General features: G+C 46.9%; 1 protein-coding gene across 5 annotated transcripts in view; it reads right to left on the bottom strand.

Annotated features, from left to right (window-relative positions):
- The window catches only part of ARHGEF18 (Rho/Rac guanine nucleotide exchange factor 18), a 1,645,252-nt gene that overhangs the window by 173,266 nt on the left and 1,457,569 nt on the right, over positions 1-14,417 (bottom strand). The gene's annotated exons all lie outside the window — the stretch shown is intronic.

Raw genomic sequence — 14,417 nt, 5'->3', positions numbered from 1 at the left:
AGAGGTCCCTCTTGGTCTTGTCGCAAAACTTCAGCAGCTGTCGCATCAGTCTTCTTCATGGTCAGGATGCAGACAACAGAGGTACCTTGTGTGCCTATCTTCCATGTAAATGCTCCTCAAGTCATATCAGGAGAAGAGCCTTGACCAACTCCTCTAGGCGCAAAGTAGGCCTCACTAGACATTTCCAAGTTGACACGAAGATCCGACAGTGTAGAAGTCGAACTTGACCAGTAACTGATCGCTGTTACTGGTACTCACTAAAAGTCAGCGGATAAGACTAAGCAAAAATAGAGTACTCCCTGCACCATAACGTGCAGTAAAAATATGAAGATGGCCGCCAGGGGCAGGTCTTAGGGAGGCTATCGTCATTGTATGGGTTTGGTATAACCCAGTCTACCAGTGATTGGATAATGAGATGAAAGGTGGTGTTCAAGTTTTTAAAGCAATGCTGCTTTCTTTTCTTACAGAGGATTCCCTGCCCGGCGACTGGGAAGGAACTCTTAAACTGTTAATATACGGTGCTAAGGGTAAGGAACAAGTTACTTACCTGTAACTGTTGTTCTCCAGCATGGGTCTGGCAAGGATTCACATGCTCATGAATATTCCCGTCGTCATGCTGGGAATTCTCGGTAAATGAAAAAATCTGTTTAATTTCTGATCTGGCTTTCTCCTAACAACCAATCACTGAGCTCTGGGTCATCCCGCCCGCAGCCAATGACTGGGCTCTACCCAAGCCCCTCCTCAGGCAGCCAGCTTCAGATTTGGTAGCACTTAAAGTGGCAGGAGGACCAAGAGAAGAGCCGCAAAGGGGTAGGCGGGAGGGTTTGCATGTGAATCCATGCCAGACCCATGCACAACAGTTACAGGTAATTAACTTGTTCCTTACCCTTAGCACCGTATACTAACTTTAAGAGTGTGAGGGCTAGAATAGGATTTCTCGAGAGTGGAGTCTGGCAGGGATTGACATGCTCATGAACATTCTCCAGCATGGGGTCTGGCATGGATTCACATGCTCATGAATAAAGAATACATAACAGTACACACATGCACAACCACTGGAGGTGGCAAGGCTCAACATATGCATCTCTTACCTCCTCACCAGTCTCGCCTTCAAGCGAACAGGCGGTGCAGCACTGCTTGGCTGACTCTGGACTCCTCCCTGGAATCCATGTCGACGCAGTAAAATTTTGCAAAGGTGTGCGTTGACCTCCACGTAGCAGCCCTACAGGGGCACACCAGACAGGAACGTTGTTGTAGCAGCGATCGCCCTGGTGGCACTCGGAGCAGTCAGTTTGCCAACCAGTGACAGTAGGTGATACAGCCAGGGAGCCATCTGGAAATGAAAGCCTTGGACAGGGCCTTCCCATGGTTCACATGACCAAAGATCACAAAGAGCTGAGAAGTTTTCCGGAAACTCTTCATGCGGGCTACATAAAACTTCAGCGCTGTAGCCAAATCCAGCGAGTGCAAAGTCCTTTCAGCCGGCGACAAAAGCGTTGGAAAAAACACAGGCAACACCAAGGGCTCATTCAGATGAAAGTCTGACGGCACCTTAGGCATGAAGGAGGGGTGCATCCGCAGCACCACCCACATCTCGTGGAAAGTCAAGTAAGGAGGTTTACAGGAGAGGGCCTGTATCTCACTCACTCGCCGTGCAGAGGTGATGGCCACGAAAAAAGCCGTTTTCCACGACAGAAACTTGAGTTGAACAGAATGCATAGGCGTGGGTCCCATGAGCCTAGTAAATACCACATTGAGCTCCCACGCCGGGGCCGGAGTCTTCACCAGTGGGAACGAGCGGAACAGCCCCTTGACAAATTCCTTGACCATCCGGTGCGACCACAAGGAGGATCGTCCTGGGGATCTGGTGTAGCGGGAGATAGCCGCCAGATGAATCTTGATGGAGGCGTGAGCAAACCAGATTTGGCCAACGACAGCAAATATGGAAGTACCCGAGGGGCCTTGACCCTCAGAGGGTCGATCTTCTGGAAAAGGCACCAAACAACAAATCTCTTCCACTTGGTGGTGGTATTGTCTGTGAAGACCCACACCACCTTGCCCACGAGGGACGGAAGCAAAGATTTGAGGGCCCAAAACACTGCCCGAAATGCCAGAACTTTGATGTGCAACGTCTTCTCCTCCGGCAGCCACAGGCCTCTGGCATGAAGACTTCTGGTGTGGGCCCACCATCTTTCCAGGAAAGCGTCAGTCGTGTCTGTCTCCTGGTGCAGTGGGGCCTGGAAATCTGCACCTCCAGTCAGATGCAAGTGCACGCCCACCACCTTAACGCTCGACGGAACCCATTGTCGAGTCTGATCCTGTCCTGGAAACTTCCGGACACATGAATCCAATGGGCGTTGAGGAACTCCTGCGCATCCGTAACCTGCAGAGCTGGATGAGATAAATGCAAGACAACTTCATGCCGAGCAGAGACTTGATGACCCTCACCGTGGCGATCTTCAGAGCTAGCAGGCGTTGCACCCTGCCCAGGATGGCCGCTACTCTCCTCCGACAGTGACACCAGGCATCACACCGTGTTGAGCCGAGATCCCAGGAACAGTGTGTCCTGCGATGGAGTCGAGCAGGACTTTGCATGATTTGCTGAGAACCCCAGATCCGTCAGAAGTCGGACGGTCCTCGCCGTGTGATCGACAGCAAAGTCTCTTGAACTGGCCCAGATGAGCCAGTCGTCCAAGTACGGGCAGACATGGATCCCTTGTAGTAGTATATGGGCCACCACCAGCGCCAAGCACTTGGTGAAGACTCTTTGTGCCGACTTCAACCCGAAAGGGGGGGCCTTGAAATGATGATGCCTTCCCTGAATGACGAAGTGCAGAAACATGCGGTGTCCTTTGCGAATGGGGTTGTGGAAGTACACATCCTCCAGATCCGACGACGACAAAGTCTCCCTCCACCAGTTGTCCGAACACGTGCTGAAGAGTGACCATGCAGAACTTCTGGGACTTTATGTATTTGTTCAGTCGTCGCAGGTGTAGAATGGGCCTCCAGGCCCCAGTCTTCAATCGCACGAGGAAGTAACTTGAATACACTCCGGAGCCGCTTTGGAACTAGCTCTATCGCCCCTTTCATTAGCATGGCCTGAACCTCCAGCAGCAGCTGAGGGACGTGGTTTTCCTGCCGGGCCACTGGTGGTATTTGGGGCCACTTTGGTTGGAACTTTAGAGTGTGTCCGCTGGCGAGAGCATCCAGCACCCAACGGTCAGTGGAGATGGTCTTCACACGCTGACGAAGTTAGTCAGCTGGCCTCCCAAGGGGGTGCACGGGTGGGGGACCGACATCCAGGGCTGTTCATACTTGCTTGGAGGTCAATGGGCTGCCTTCGGGTCCCTGGCGTCCTCCTCCAAAGGCCTTGGAGTGGCCCCTGTTGGTCGCTGGGGCCGAGGAGCGGGAAGGTTGGCAGTAAGAAGAGGATTCCCACCCTTCAAAGAGTGGGGAGACTTGCCTCCCGAGGACCGGAAGGTATTTGGGGAGAGAGAGTGGAAGGTATTGAGGCTCCAAGCCCCAGAAGTCCTTGTGGATGATGCAGACGGTTTTGAACTTAATCCTCGCAGCCAGTGCAAATATTTCAGTCCTGGAGAGATACGATCCCTGGGCTCGAGGGCAAGGACCTGTTCTGGATAAGTTGCAGGGAGCCGAGAGTAGAAGCAGGCAGATTTAGAAAGACGGTATTGCAATAGTCCAGCCTAGCGAGAACCAGAGCTCTGGAGACCGTGAGCTTCTGGGGGAAGGAGAGGAAAGGAAAAATACCTTGGAGGTCTTCATCTTCGCCTCGCGGCGCTGGTATAAGAAGCCTTCCTTCTCCTCCAGCACAAGCTGGAAGAGCTCTGAAGCTCTGGAGATCATTGCATGGAAAAATCCTATATCGTCCGGCGGAGAGGATCTGGGCGGAGGCGACGGGAGGTCCCCCATCCCACTGTTTTCTTCCGTGCCTGTCGTCGTCGTTTCCGACTCCGTCTCACCTGTTAGTGGTGGCATAGGAGGCGGCAACGGGTGGCAAGGAGGCAACGGGTGCCTCTTCCTCTTCTTGCATGACGGCTCCCCCGTATTCAGCGGAGCGGTAGGCACCAGCGCCGCTGAGAGAGCGGGCGGTGGCGTCGCCAGCATCCTCTCTGAATCACAGATTAAAGTGTATGAAGGGTGGAGAGAATGTCCATTGAAAGATCTCTAGGTGGCTGTGGTGTATGGACAGACAGCTGAGGCATAGGAGCAGGGCTAGGGCCTGGTCGTCCTGAGGCCCTCTGTCGCCTTACTCAATGGTATCTTCGTCGTCATCGTCCTCATCGGCGCCCTCCTCGTAGGGCATGACTCCAACATTTCTCTCGTCGCCACCCTCCTCCTGGATGGACTGGAGGTAGAAGAGTTCCTCCTCCTCAGCAGAGGAGATTTCCGTGCCCTGAGGACTTCAACGCCTCCCCCCTTTCTTCACGTTCAGAGGGGACGGTCTCGGGGAAGATGACCGGCATCATCTTCTCCAGGGTCTTCTCAATGGGCTGGAATGCAGTCTCCCTCCTGGGAGGAGGGACACTCTTGCCATCAGAAGGGTACCCTGCGGGTTCACACCCACAGCCTTTGAAATGGACGCTACCACCACTTCGATGGAAGGAGCAGCCTTTCTTCTGGTGCACCTGGGCTTTCACGGTCAAGCCAGGCCCCTTGTTCTGCTTGGCCTTCGTGGGCACCCCAGACACCTTGTCCCGTTTGGCCTTATCCTTGGGGGTCTAGTCGGAGGAGCGGTCCCCTTTGACCTTCTCCCCCGAGGGCAGGCCAGATGCTGTACCCTGTTTGGCCTTCTCCTTGGTCGTCTCCGGGGCCACCTTCAGCTTGCCTGTGTGATCTGACTTCCTCTTGGATGAAGATCCGGAGCGTTGACTAGAGACCAATGCAGCTGGGGATGTCGAACGTGCCCTGGCTGCCCAGGAGCCCTCTGCAACGGCGCTCCAGACGGTAGCGGGCTCGTGGTGCTTGGCCTTTTGTTGGACCCTCGTGGGATGGGCGCCCTCAAAGGACTTAGAAGCCCGCTCAGCTTTCCCGGATCCGGGAGAGTCATCCTTCTGAGAACCACCCGGTGCAGAGGCCTTGGCCTGCAGTCACTCCTCCAGCCGTTTACGCCGATCCTTCAACATGCGTTTTGACAGTTCATGGCAAAATGCACAATCTTCCTGCTTATGCGCTGGGTACAGGTGGTACAGGCACTAGAAATGTTTGTCATCTATGTAAACATTCCGCAAACCGCAGTCGGAGCAAAGCTTGAAAAGGGGAAGGTGAATCCTTCTCGCCTGACATGATCCACGTGGGGTAGGCCTTGAAGAATCTTCTGTAAGCTTTCACGAAGAAACTTGACCAAACCCGCCTTTGAGGGACGCTGAAGAAATCTAAAAAACAGGTCCCCATTAATCGGAAGGGTGATTGATGGAGCACAAGGCTTGATTGATTGAAAAATTGATTAAAACTCTTCGAAAAAGCAAAAAAACCCAATACAAGCTTGAGAGCTAAGCACAAGGACTCCCAACACTTGAACATGTGGTAAAAATGTGAAGATGGCTGCCTGAGGAGGGACTTGGGTAGAGGGCAGTCATTGGCTGGGGGCAGTATGACCCAGAGCTCAGTGATTGGTTGTGAGGAGAAAGACAGTTCAGAAATGAAACAAACTGATTTTTTCTTTTACCGAGGATTCCCAGCCTGACGACAGGGAATATTGATGAGCATGTGAATCCATGCCCGACCCCATGCTGGAGAATGTCTTTGACTTGCAAAGCGCGAAAAGGTTCAAGTTCAACAAAAAGGTGTAAATTGAGCAACATTCCAAACAAATGATGCTCACAGTTCCAGGAAATCACTCCCTTCTCCAGGTCAAAAGAATAACCAAGTTCTTTTTAGCACTAGAAGATAACTCCCCTCCTCTTGATGTCACAACTTGTTCCAGGGGAAATGTCTCACTTCTCAACATTCAACGTAATGGAAATCTCGTAAGGGCATGAATCTTCCTTGGGATTCTCTGACTCGCACAACACCTGGTATACACACCTGCCAGGTTCTTTCATATAGTTCCTTGATAAAATTTGGCTGCGGGTATCAGACTCGCAAGAAACCTGGTGTACTCTCCTGCCGAGGCACTTTTTACTCATTCATCACAATTCAAAATCCTTAGGACATGGGTCTCCCTTGGAATTCTTTTTTTCACAAAACACCTGGTATACTCCCCTGCCAGGTTCTTTTTATATAGTTCACATTCTACACACTTGACTCTGCCAGGTATTCTCCTTTGTCAGGTCTTTTCACATTCATTTTCTTTCAGTCTTTTATCTGCCACATTTTATTCCCCCATGTGTGTCTTTTAATATTGCAATGGGTCCCTGACCCTTTTCCATGTACTTCTTATCTTAAATGTTGCAGGCGGGCTATTCACCTTTTCAGGCTTTCTCCAGTTGTCACATTACGTCTCCCTCGATACACAGCAAATCCTCCAAAGCGCATTGGCTGCCCTTTTCCCTCTCATCGGGATCACTGGTACTCAGTAGCGGCTTTGGGGTCCTTTGTGTCTCCCGCGTCAGTCTGCGACTCGTCGTTGGGTCCATGGAGCTCTTAGTTTCACCACGCCTCCGGGCTCCCCTTGGCAGCATCCTCTCTTCCCAGCGTCTTGATGACTGTGCTCAAACCTGTGAGCGTCTCCAGACTTCGCACTCAAGCCTCAGCAGGATCGTCCGCTTCCCTTGGTCATTCAGACCTGCGTCGGAAACAGCACAACTGTGTTGCCAGCCGCAGTCGTTCTGGTTTCTTTCCTCAGCAGGCCTCACCCCAGCTGGGTTAGGAGACAAACTGCAAGCTTCTTTTCACAGTATGGTTTTAAACCATGTTGGGCCAATTGCATTCTTCCAACAACTAGACTGTTGACTTTGGTTCACATTAGGAGTAATCTTAATTTCTCCTTGCCTCTTCCTAGTCCTAGTTCTTGTTCTGTTCTGTTCTTTGCTCTCTGATATTGAGGAACATGGTCAAAATGATTGTCAGGTTGCTGAAGGGAATAATCGCAGGATGCCATTAGGGCATGAGGGATTGAGACAATATCCTTAAAAGGCAAAGGGGGATATTCTGGTTCATCTGATGATGCAATGTCAAAAGGCAGGGGCATCTCCCGCATGTGATCCTCCCTCAAATTGCCACCCCCGGGATCAGGATCAGGTAGAGGCTGCCGTCCCCTGGCCATGTGAGGAGAGGATATCCCAGGGAAAGGAGTGATGACATCATCAGATTCATCACAATTCATAGTCTATTAAACTGTGATTGAGGTCTCTTTAAAAAGAGTAGACTATAAACTGAATCACTTCTATGGACAATTTTGGCAGATAAGGTTCATTAAGAGAAAACAATTTCACCCCAGTCTGCAACGTGGTCCCCTGATTGACAACATCTCTTAGCAGCACTGGATTGTAAAAACATAAAATAAAGAAATCTGAGTACATAGGACTAATAATTGCTCTCTTGTTTATGAAACTCGGGCGCTTTGAATAAGCGCCTTACAAATGCACAATAAATACATTTGAAGGCTTAACGAAACACAACATGCAGTTTGTGATAATGCAGAATGTACAAAAAATGCAAACTTCCACAACAGGAAAAGAAAATCAATTTTTGTCCATGACATTCCTACATGGAAGACCAGCTTGTTGTAAAGGATATTCATTTATTAAGATATTACATAAGTACCTTAAGTTACAGGGCAGGAATCCACACACACACACATACACAAATCGGCATCCACAAAGCAGATCACATCACAACACAAGGCCACACACAGTTGATCATTAGAGAAGAGAAAGTAAAGGTTGGAAAGTGGTCAGTGTTTGTAATCTACTGTGTGGGTCTGTGGTTACTCGCCACTTTCCATAATGAATACATATTTCAACTCAGTGTACCTAATTTGTAAATAAAAGTTGAAATTGCCATCAAGTTGATTCTTCAGTCCCTGCTCTTCCTTCTCCCCAAACTCCCATTGTGAAGGACGGAAATCAAGGACTAGACTACCAGAATCACCACAAAAGTAATTTTTATCTTCCTCTTTGTCCTGCTCTCTCCTCCTTAACAAGGACCAAATAAACTGAGAGGAGGAGATATGCCTGGCCTGGGTTCAAATGAAAGGTTAGTGTAAAACGTCCAGGCTAGAAGAGCAACTTCCCTAGAAGATTCATTAACAAAATACAAAAAACATGAGGAGGGGGCCAATTGGCTGACTTACATAGAGAGATGTTTACGGAAATCCGACCATGCCTATGTAGCTGGTGGAATAAGGAAATCGTTTGGGGAACTTTAATAGTTGACATTTAGCAAGTCTTGGAGGTACAAAAAACTTACCATTTGGCAGCAATTGTTTTTGCAGCTTTATTGCCAGGTGATAGTCTATGATAGGTCATCAAATGATACTCATACATCCAAGTAACATTCTAGAAACATCTAGGTAATATATGTCTGCCATTTCCCTGGTCTCCAGGCACTATGATGGATCTTAAAAAGAACAGTTACGTTTGTAGGAAGAGAAAGCGAATGCTATATAGCTTCGCTGTTGAGTTTGGTGCATGCAGTTCAGATGTACTAGTTGACTGTATGTGGGTTTGTTTTATTTGAACACAGATTCCTTTCACACAATGACCTGAGCGTAGCTGTGTAGTTCCTTTAGAAATACTGATGAAAGTGTGTCACCTAAAGTCTCTGTGCCAAAGTGCCTGTAGGCTTATTCTACAACTGGCCAGTGTTTTGGGCGAGATGGCAGAGCAATGAGAAGGTCCACGAGGTTGGAGGACCAACACGAAACGTCCCATGAATTACTGTTCCCTTTGGTGGCAGCAAGGAAGCAAAATAGTTACCCTTTAAAATAGATCTGAAGATGTTCTGCAACACACACAGGACACAGAAATGTTACCCAATGAAGAACAGCTGCTGATACCCAGAGCAGGCCCTCTCATTATTAAGCATGCAGTTTGAACAGCAATAGGGCTGTAACGTTTCCAGTGGGGACTTCCCTAATCTTTTCCAGTGGAGGACACAGTGCCAGAGTTACTAGGGGAGCACACATGACATGTTTCGGTAATCTAGGAGGACCAGTTGTTACCACAGCATCAGAGTGAAGAAGAGTATGATGCATGATTCTCGACAGAGAGACAGTGCTTTGTTCTGAGAGGATTTAGTAGTCAGTAGAACAGATTCAGCAAGGAGTCATCATTGATGCCTCATCTCAATGTTCTCATGAATACCTAGATTTAGGTACGTTCTATTCAATAGCTTCAGATACCACCAACCAGACAGTAATACACACGAATGGGAGGGACCCCAATTCATCCAATCAACACCTGAGCACCACGTTTTTGGTGGCCAGCCAATCAGTGGAGGCTAGCCAAACTTTATGTTCGCTGGCATACACATGGATGAGGATTAGGCTGTCTAGTACACCGTCATCCAGCCTAAGCAAGATCCCAGTCACACAAAAAAGCTTGTGCGAGTTCTGAGTCAGAGCTCACTTGGGCAAAACGGCCATAATGGCAATTCTCAATGTAAAAAAATACAAGAAAAGCAAAAATGAAAATGGACTTCAACAACATGGTAGCCATTTTTGCTCCTTTTAAGGAAGCAAGTTGCTACCAAGTGGTAAAATGACTACAATGTGGTACTATCAAAATAAAAATAAACAACTGCTACCAGTCTATGGCTGGCAGTATCCCTACTCTGGAAGCCTCATGGAACAGCACATACAAAATGCAGATGCGGTCCTTCAGTGAGATTTGGGAAAAGTCTCACTGTAGCAAAAATAAGTGAGGACAGCAAAAAGTCATCAAAATGTTAGGGGGGCTATGAAAAAGAAAAACAAAACAAAAATTGATTTCTTACATTTTCTACTATACTTTACCAAACCGTACAAAGTATATTCTTGCGGTAAAATAACAGCAGCAAAAAGTGCAGCAAAAAGAAATTCTGTGAAAATGGCATTCAGCAAAAGAGGGCAATACCTTGGACCCTCTGTTCTTTGCTACCTGCCTTTTCTTGCTTGTTGTATCCTTTGCTGGGTTACGCCTTTGCTTCTTGCAGTCCTTATTGTTATTTGGACGGGGGATCCTTGCTGAACTCTTCCTCGTTGACAGTTGCTGTGACCGAGCTGAAGCCATGGTCATCTTCATGGAACAGTTTTCTTGCTGGCAGGTAGCACCCTCCTTCTCCACAGAGCAAACCTGGAACCCTTGTTGCATCCTGCAAGGTGCTGTTTGTGCCATCATCGTTGCTGCAGTGCTCTTCACCTAGTGGGCCATCAGTCTTGGTGCCTTTTTCATTGTACCGGTCCGGGCTGGGTCATGGTTTCAAGGCACTCCACCCAGACACCCAACTGCCACTAGCCAGACCAAATCTCAATAGGAGAACCTACCTGTGCACTATACGAACCATAGCCGTTTTGTCAGCGGACACGGCTGTGAGTTCCTACGTCTGGGCCCTTAAACACCGATCCCATAGTTTGTTTCTTTGTCTAAGGTCGCCTGTGTCTGTGAACAGTGGTCTTTTCCAGCCCCTCTGTACAACTGATCTCTGCTGGAAAGAGCAGGCCTTGAGCTAACTCTCCCTGGCTCGCTTGTTTTTAATCTTGGGCTGAAACCCGTATTTAAGGATCCTTAGGCCCCCCCCCCCATATGGATGGTTGCTTTCCTCCCACACCCGCTATAAGGATTCTTGTGCACGCTTTCTTTGCATTTTGATAGTTGTTGAAAGTGCCTTTGTTATTGTTTACTTTTACATTGAATCTGTATCTTTTATATTAAAAAATTCGAAGTCTGACATTGTCAGTTTATACTTGTATTTTAGATAAACACACCATTAGAAATTGAATTCTAACTTTTAATCAAGTTATTATAGCTTCCAGTACCTTTTTATTTCATTGTGCTTCTGTTCCTCGTTGCACATTTACGTACATTTCATTATATTGTGCTCATTGGTTGGAAACTACATTCCCCAGCTTTCCTGTAGTTCCAGATAGTATTTCTATTGACTTAAGCACTTCAGTCTAGCCGGTCTAGGCCGGTTCGTGTATGTCCGCATTTGCGCTCCCTATTGTAGGGGTTCCAGCCACTCGGTAAGCATCCATTATGCATCAGTTAGAAGCCACTTGGTGAGGGAGAAAATGCTTCTTAAATCACCACCTACATTCGCCTCTCCTACTTCCAAGATATTACTGCAAAGTATAGGCAGGATGCATGTGACATGAGCCCAGCTCAGGAGGAAGATGTTCAGGTTAATACACAAGACCCCTCTGCTCTGACTGAAGCCAAACATCTCCCCCTCAACATGGACATACAACATATTGGGTTAGATAAGGGTAATACCACCCTACAAGAATTATCTATAAAGTTGCAAGCTGACAGCAATAATGTTTGGAAATCAGCACCATGACACAAGCTGTCTATAACCAGAGTATGTTAGTAGACACCAGTCAACCACATATACTTAAAATGGTGTTACGAAACACTAGGTCTCTGGTAAAACATGCCGCTGAAGTCGCAGACTATGTCCTAGAACATAATCTTGACCTTTGTGCTATTACAGAAAGCTGGCTGCATGATGCAGCAGGGACATGTCTATTATTAGCTGTTCCTGTAGGATATAACATATTTAGGATTGACAGGCAGACCGGCAACGGTGGAGGAGTTGCTATGATTTGTAGAAAGACACTGAAGGTCTGGGAGGTAGATCTAATAGGCCCAATCGGATTAAACAGCGTACTAATGATATTATCAATTTCAATGTAATTCTCGTCTAGACCTTCTAACCCCATGCCAGATTTCATTGCTCAACTCACGGCTTTGCTTTTACCTTTGGCCAAACCAAATACCAGAAACATCCTTATGGGTGATTTTTAATCTTTGGTGGGGGGACGGAATGAGACTGATCAAACTGCAACTGCCTTGGAAACAGCAGTAACAGAATTGGGACTCTGACAAGTAGTGCACAAGGTGACACAGGACAAGGGGCACACACTTGATTGGATTGCGCTGGGTAACATTTCCTGCAGTAATCCTATTCTTTTGCCCTGTCCCTGGTCAGACTACTCATTCATGGAAGTATACCAACTAAACTTAAGGCTGAACAGGCACCCAGTGTATGGATCACGTCCAGAAACACACGTAAATTGACACCTGAAGCTCTGGAATGCTTCCTATCCCTGTTGGCAACATATACTTCTGAATGTGGTTCTGCCACAGAGATAGTTAACGCATATACTGATATTATGACAAAAGCTGTAAATGCAGTTGCACTGATGAAAACCCACACAGTAATTCACAACAAAAAAAGGAATCATTAGTTTCAGCTTAGTTAAAGACACCTAAGTCCATTAAACGCAAATGTTTCGAGGCATGGAAGCTATTGGGTTATAGCAAGGATTAGGTTGAATACCAAAAATGGCTAAATTATACAAAGGTGCGGTCTTGGATGCAAAAAATGTTATGTATGAAACGCTGAACACGACACAAGAGTTGTTTACGATTCTATTCTTAAGGAATTAGCGCAGCCTTGTATTAAAGAGTAAACAGGACCGGTCAAAGATAGTGTTTAGTGTACCACCATACAAAACGCTATCTTTGATAAACTCAGGAAAAGCAAAAAAAATATAAAACTCAAAAGAAAGGCTCTTAATGTGGTAACAATTGACATTAACACAAGTAATATTAACTCTACAGACTGTTTAGTAAAGGAGACAGAAGCCATTTTAGATCCATGTCAGAAGCAGAAATTGAAGACCTTGTGAAAAAGCTTCAACCTGTCAAGTGTAAAGATGTAGTATGCCCTGCCATAACTGTAAAGGCTGGTCCTTCTGCCACTCATTAGTACCATCACGAAATGGGTTAATTGCTCCTTCCTAGAAAATCATGTGCCAACAGAACTCAAGACTGCGCGGTTCAGGCCTTTGCTCAAAAAAACTAAAATCGACCCTTTCATTGCCACCAACTATAGGCCAATCACAAATGCACTGTTTCTCTTGAAAATGCTGGAGAGTGTGGCCTATGACCAAATTGAAGCACATTAGTCTAAAAATAATATCCTAAATAAATGGCAATCTGGTTTCAGGCCCGGTTATGGAACTGAAACAGCTTTGCTGGCCCTGAAGTCACCTATCCTTCAATACATAAAGGTCAAATATATAGATTTGTCAGCAGCATTCAACTTGGTCAACCATGCTGTATTGACCAAGAGAGTTCAGAAAGTGGCAAACTTAGGGTGTCTATAGGAAGGATGCGAAATCAACAAGTCTATGAATTCATCCAGACCTGGCTTGGCCTTGAATGAAGACAAGACCGAGCTGATGGTCATAGGCTCACATACTAAAATTGTAACATTGCTACATTGAAAAAAGTAAAAACCCTAGGAGTTTTTCTGGAGCAAACTTTAAATATGTGGATGCAAGTTAATGGCCTGGCGTCAGCCTCTACATATTTTGTCAGACTTCTCTTCCAGATGCGCACTTTGTGTCCAAAAAGAGTAGTGTTACACTAGCCAGAGCCATGATTGGCTCCAAAATTGCCTATTGTGGCAGCCTCTTAGTCGGGATGACCAAAGGAGGCTTCAAGTTATTCAGAACAGCACGGTTAGGGCAGTGGTTGGTCTTGACAGGAGAGCACACATTCCGTCTTCTGGCCATCACATATGACTGACAGGAAAAAGCCCTATCAGAAACTCTTCACAAAAGGCAAACCACTAGACAGCTGAGACCTAGTGACCGCAATCTATCGCTGGTTCCAAGAATCAAACTGGCTATGGTGGGTAAAGGTGCCTTCCCCACAGATGCATCAACTGCATGGAATGCTCTCACTCTCTGCATCAGTCTGGCTGCCTCCAAAGATCTATTTAAGCAAAAGCTCAAGACCTATCTGTTTCAGTAACCCTCTTTGATAACCATTCTGTCTATTGCCCTTCTTTCCGGCTCATGCTGGTTGTATTGTGTTCTTGGTTTATGCGCCCTCATACACTCGGGCGTTGGTTGCGCAATATAAATAATCTAACATAACAGCCACGACAGGCCTGTTCGGTATCTCTCTTTGATCCCTGTGGGAGAATGGTGGAAAGATTGTAAACTCCTGAAAACTGACTTAGTTACTTACCTGGATTTAGACATGTTTAACTGGTCCGCCCTCGAGGCCCTGGAGCTTTAGAAACAACCAGTGATTTTATACGGATATTAGTAAAATCAATCACTGCAGTTCTCTCTTTTCTATAGGAAATAATGGTATTACTCTCACAAATTGTAGTTACATTTGTGCTATGTGTTCTGTGGGGCGAAGTGGGAACTATTCACGGTCAGCGCTAAGATTGTTTTTCTCTGCTCTTTGTTGGTCCTTTGTGTTCATTTCCTATATGGGTTAAACATCTTT

Source organism: Ambystoma mexicanum, chromosome 1p, assembly GCF_040938575.1.
Source record: "Ambystoma mexicanum isolate Mex_15411 chromosome 1p, UKY_AmexF1_1, whole genome shotgun sequence".
Classification (NCBI taxonomy): domain Eukaryota; kingdom Metazoa; phylum Chordata; class Amphibia; order Caudata; family Ambystomatidae; genus Ambystoma; species Ambystoma mexicanum.
This window is presented reverse-complemented; position numbering and strand designations above follow the sequence as displayed.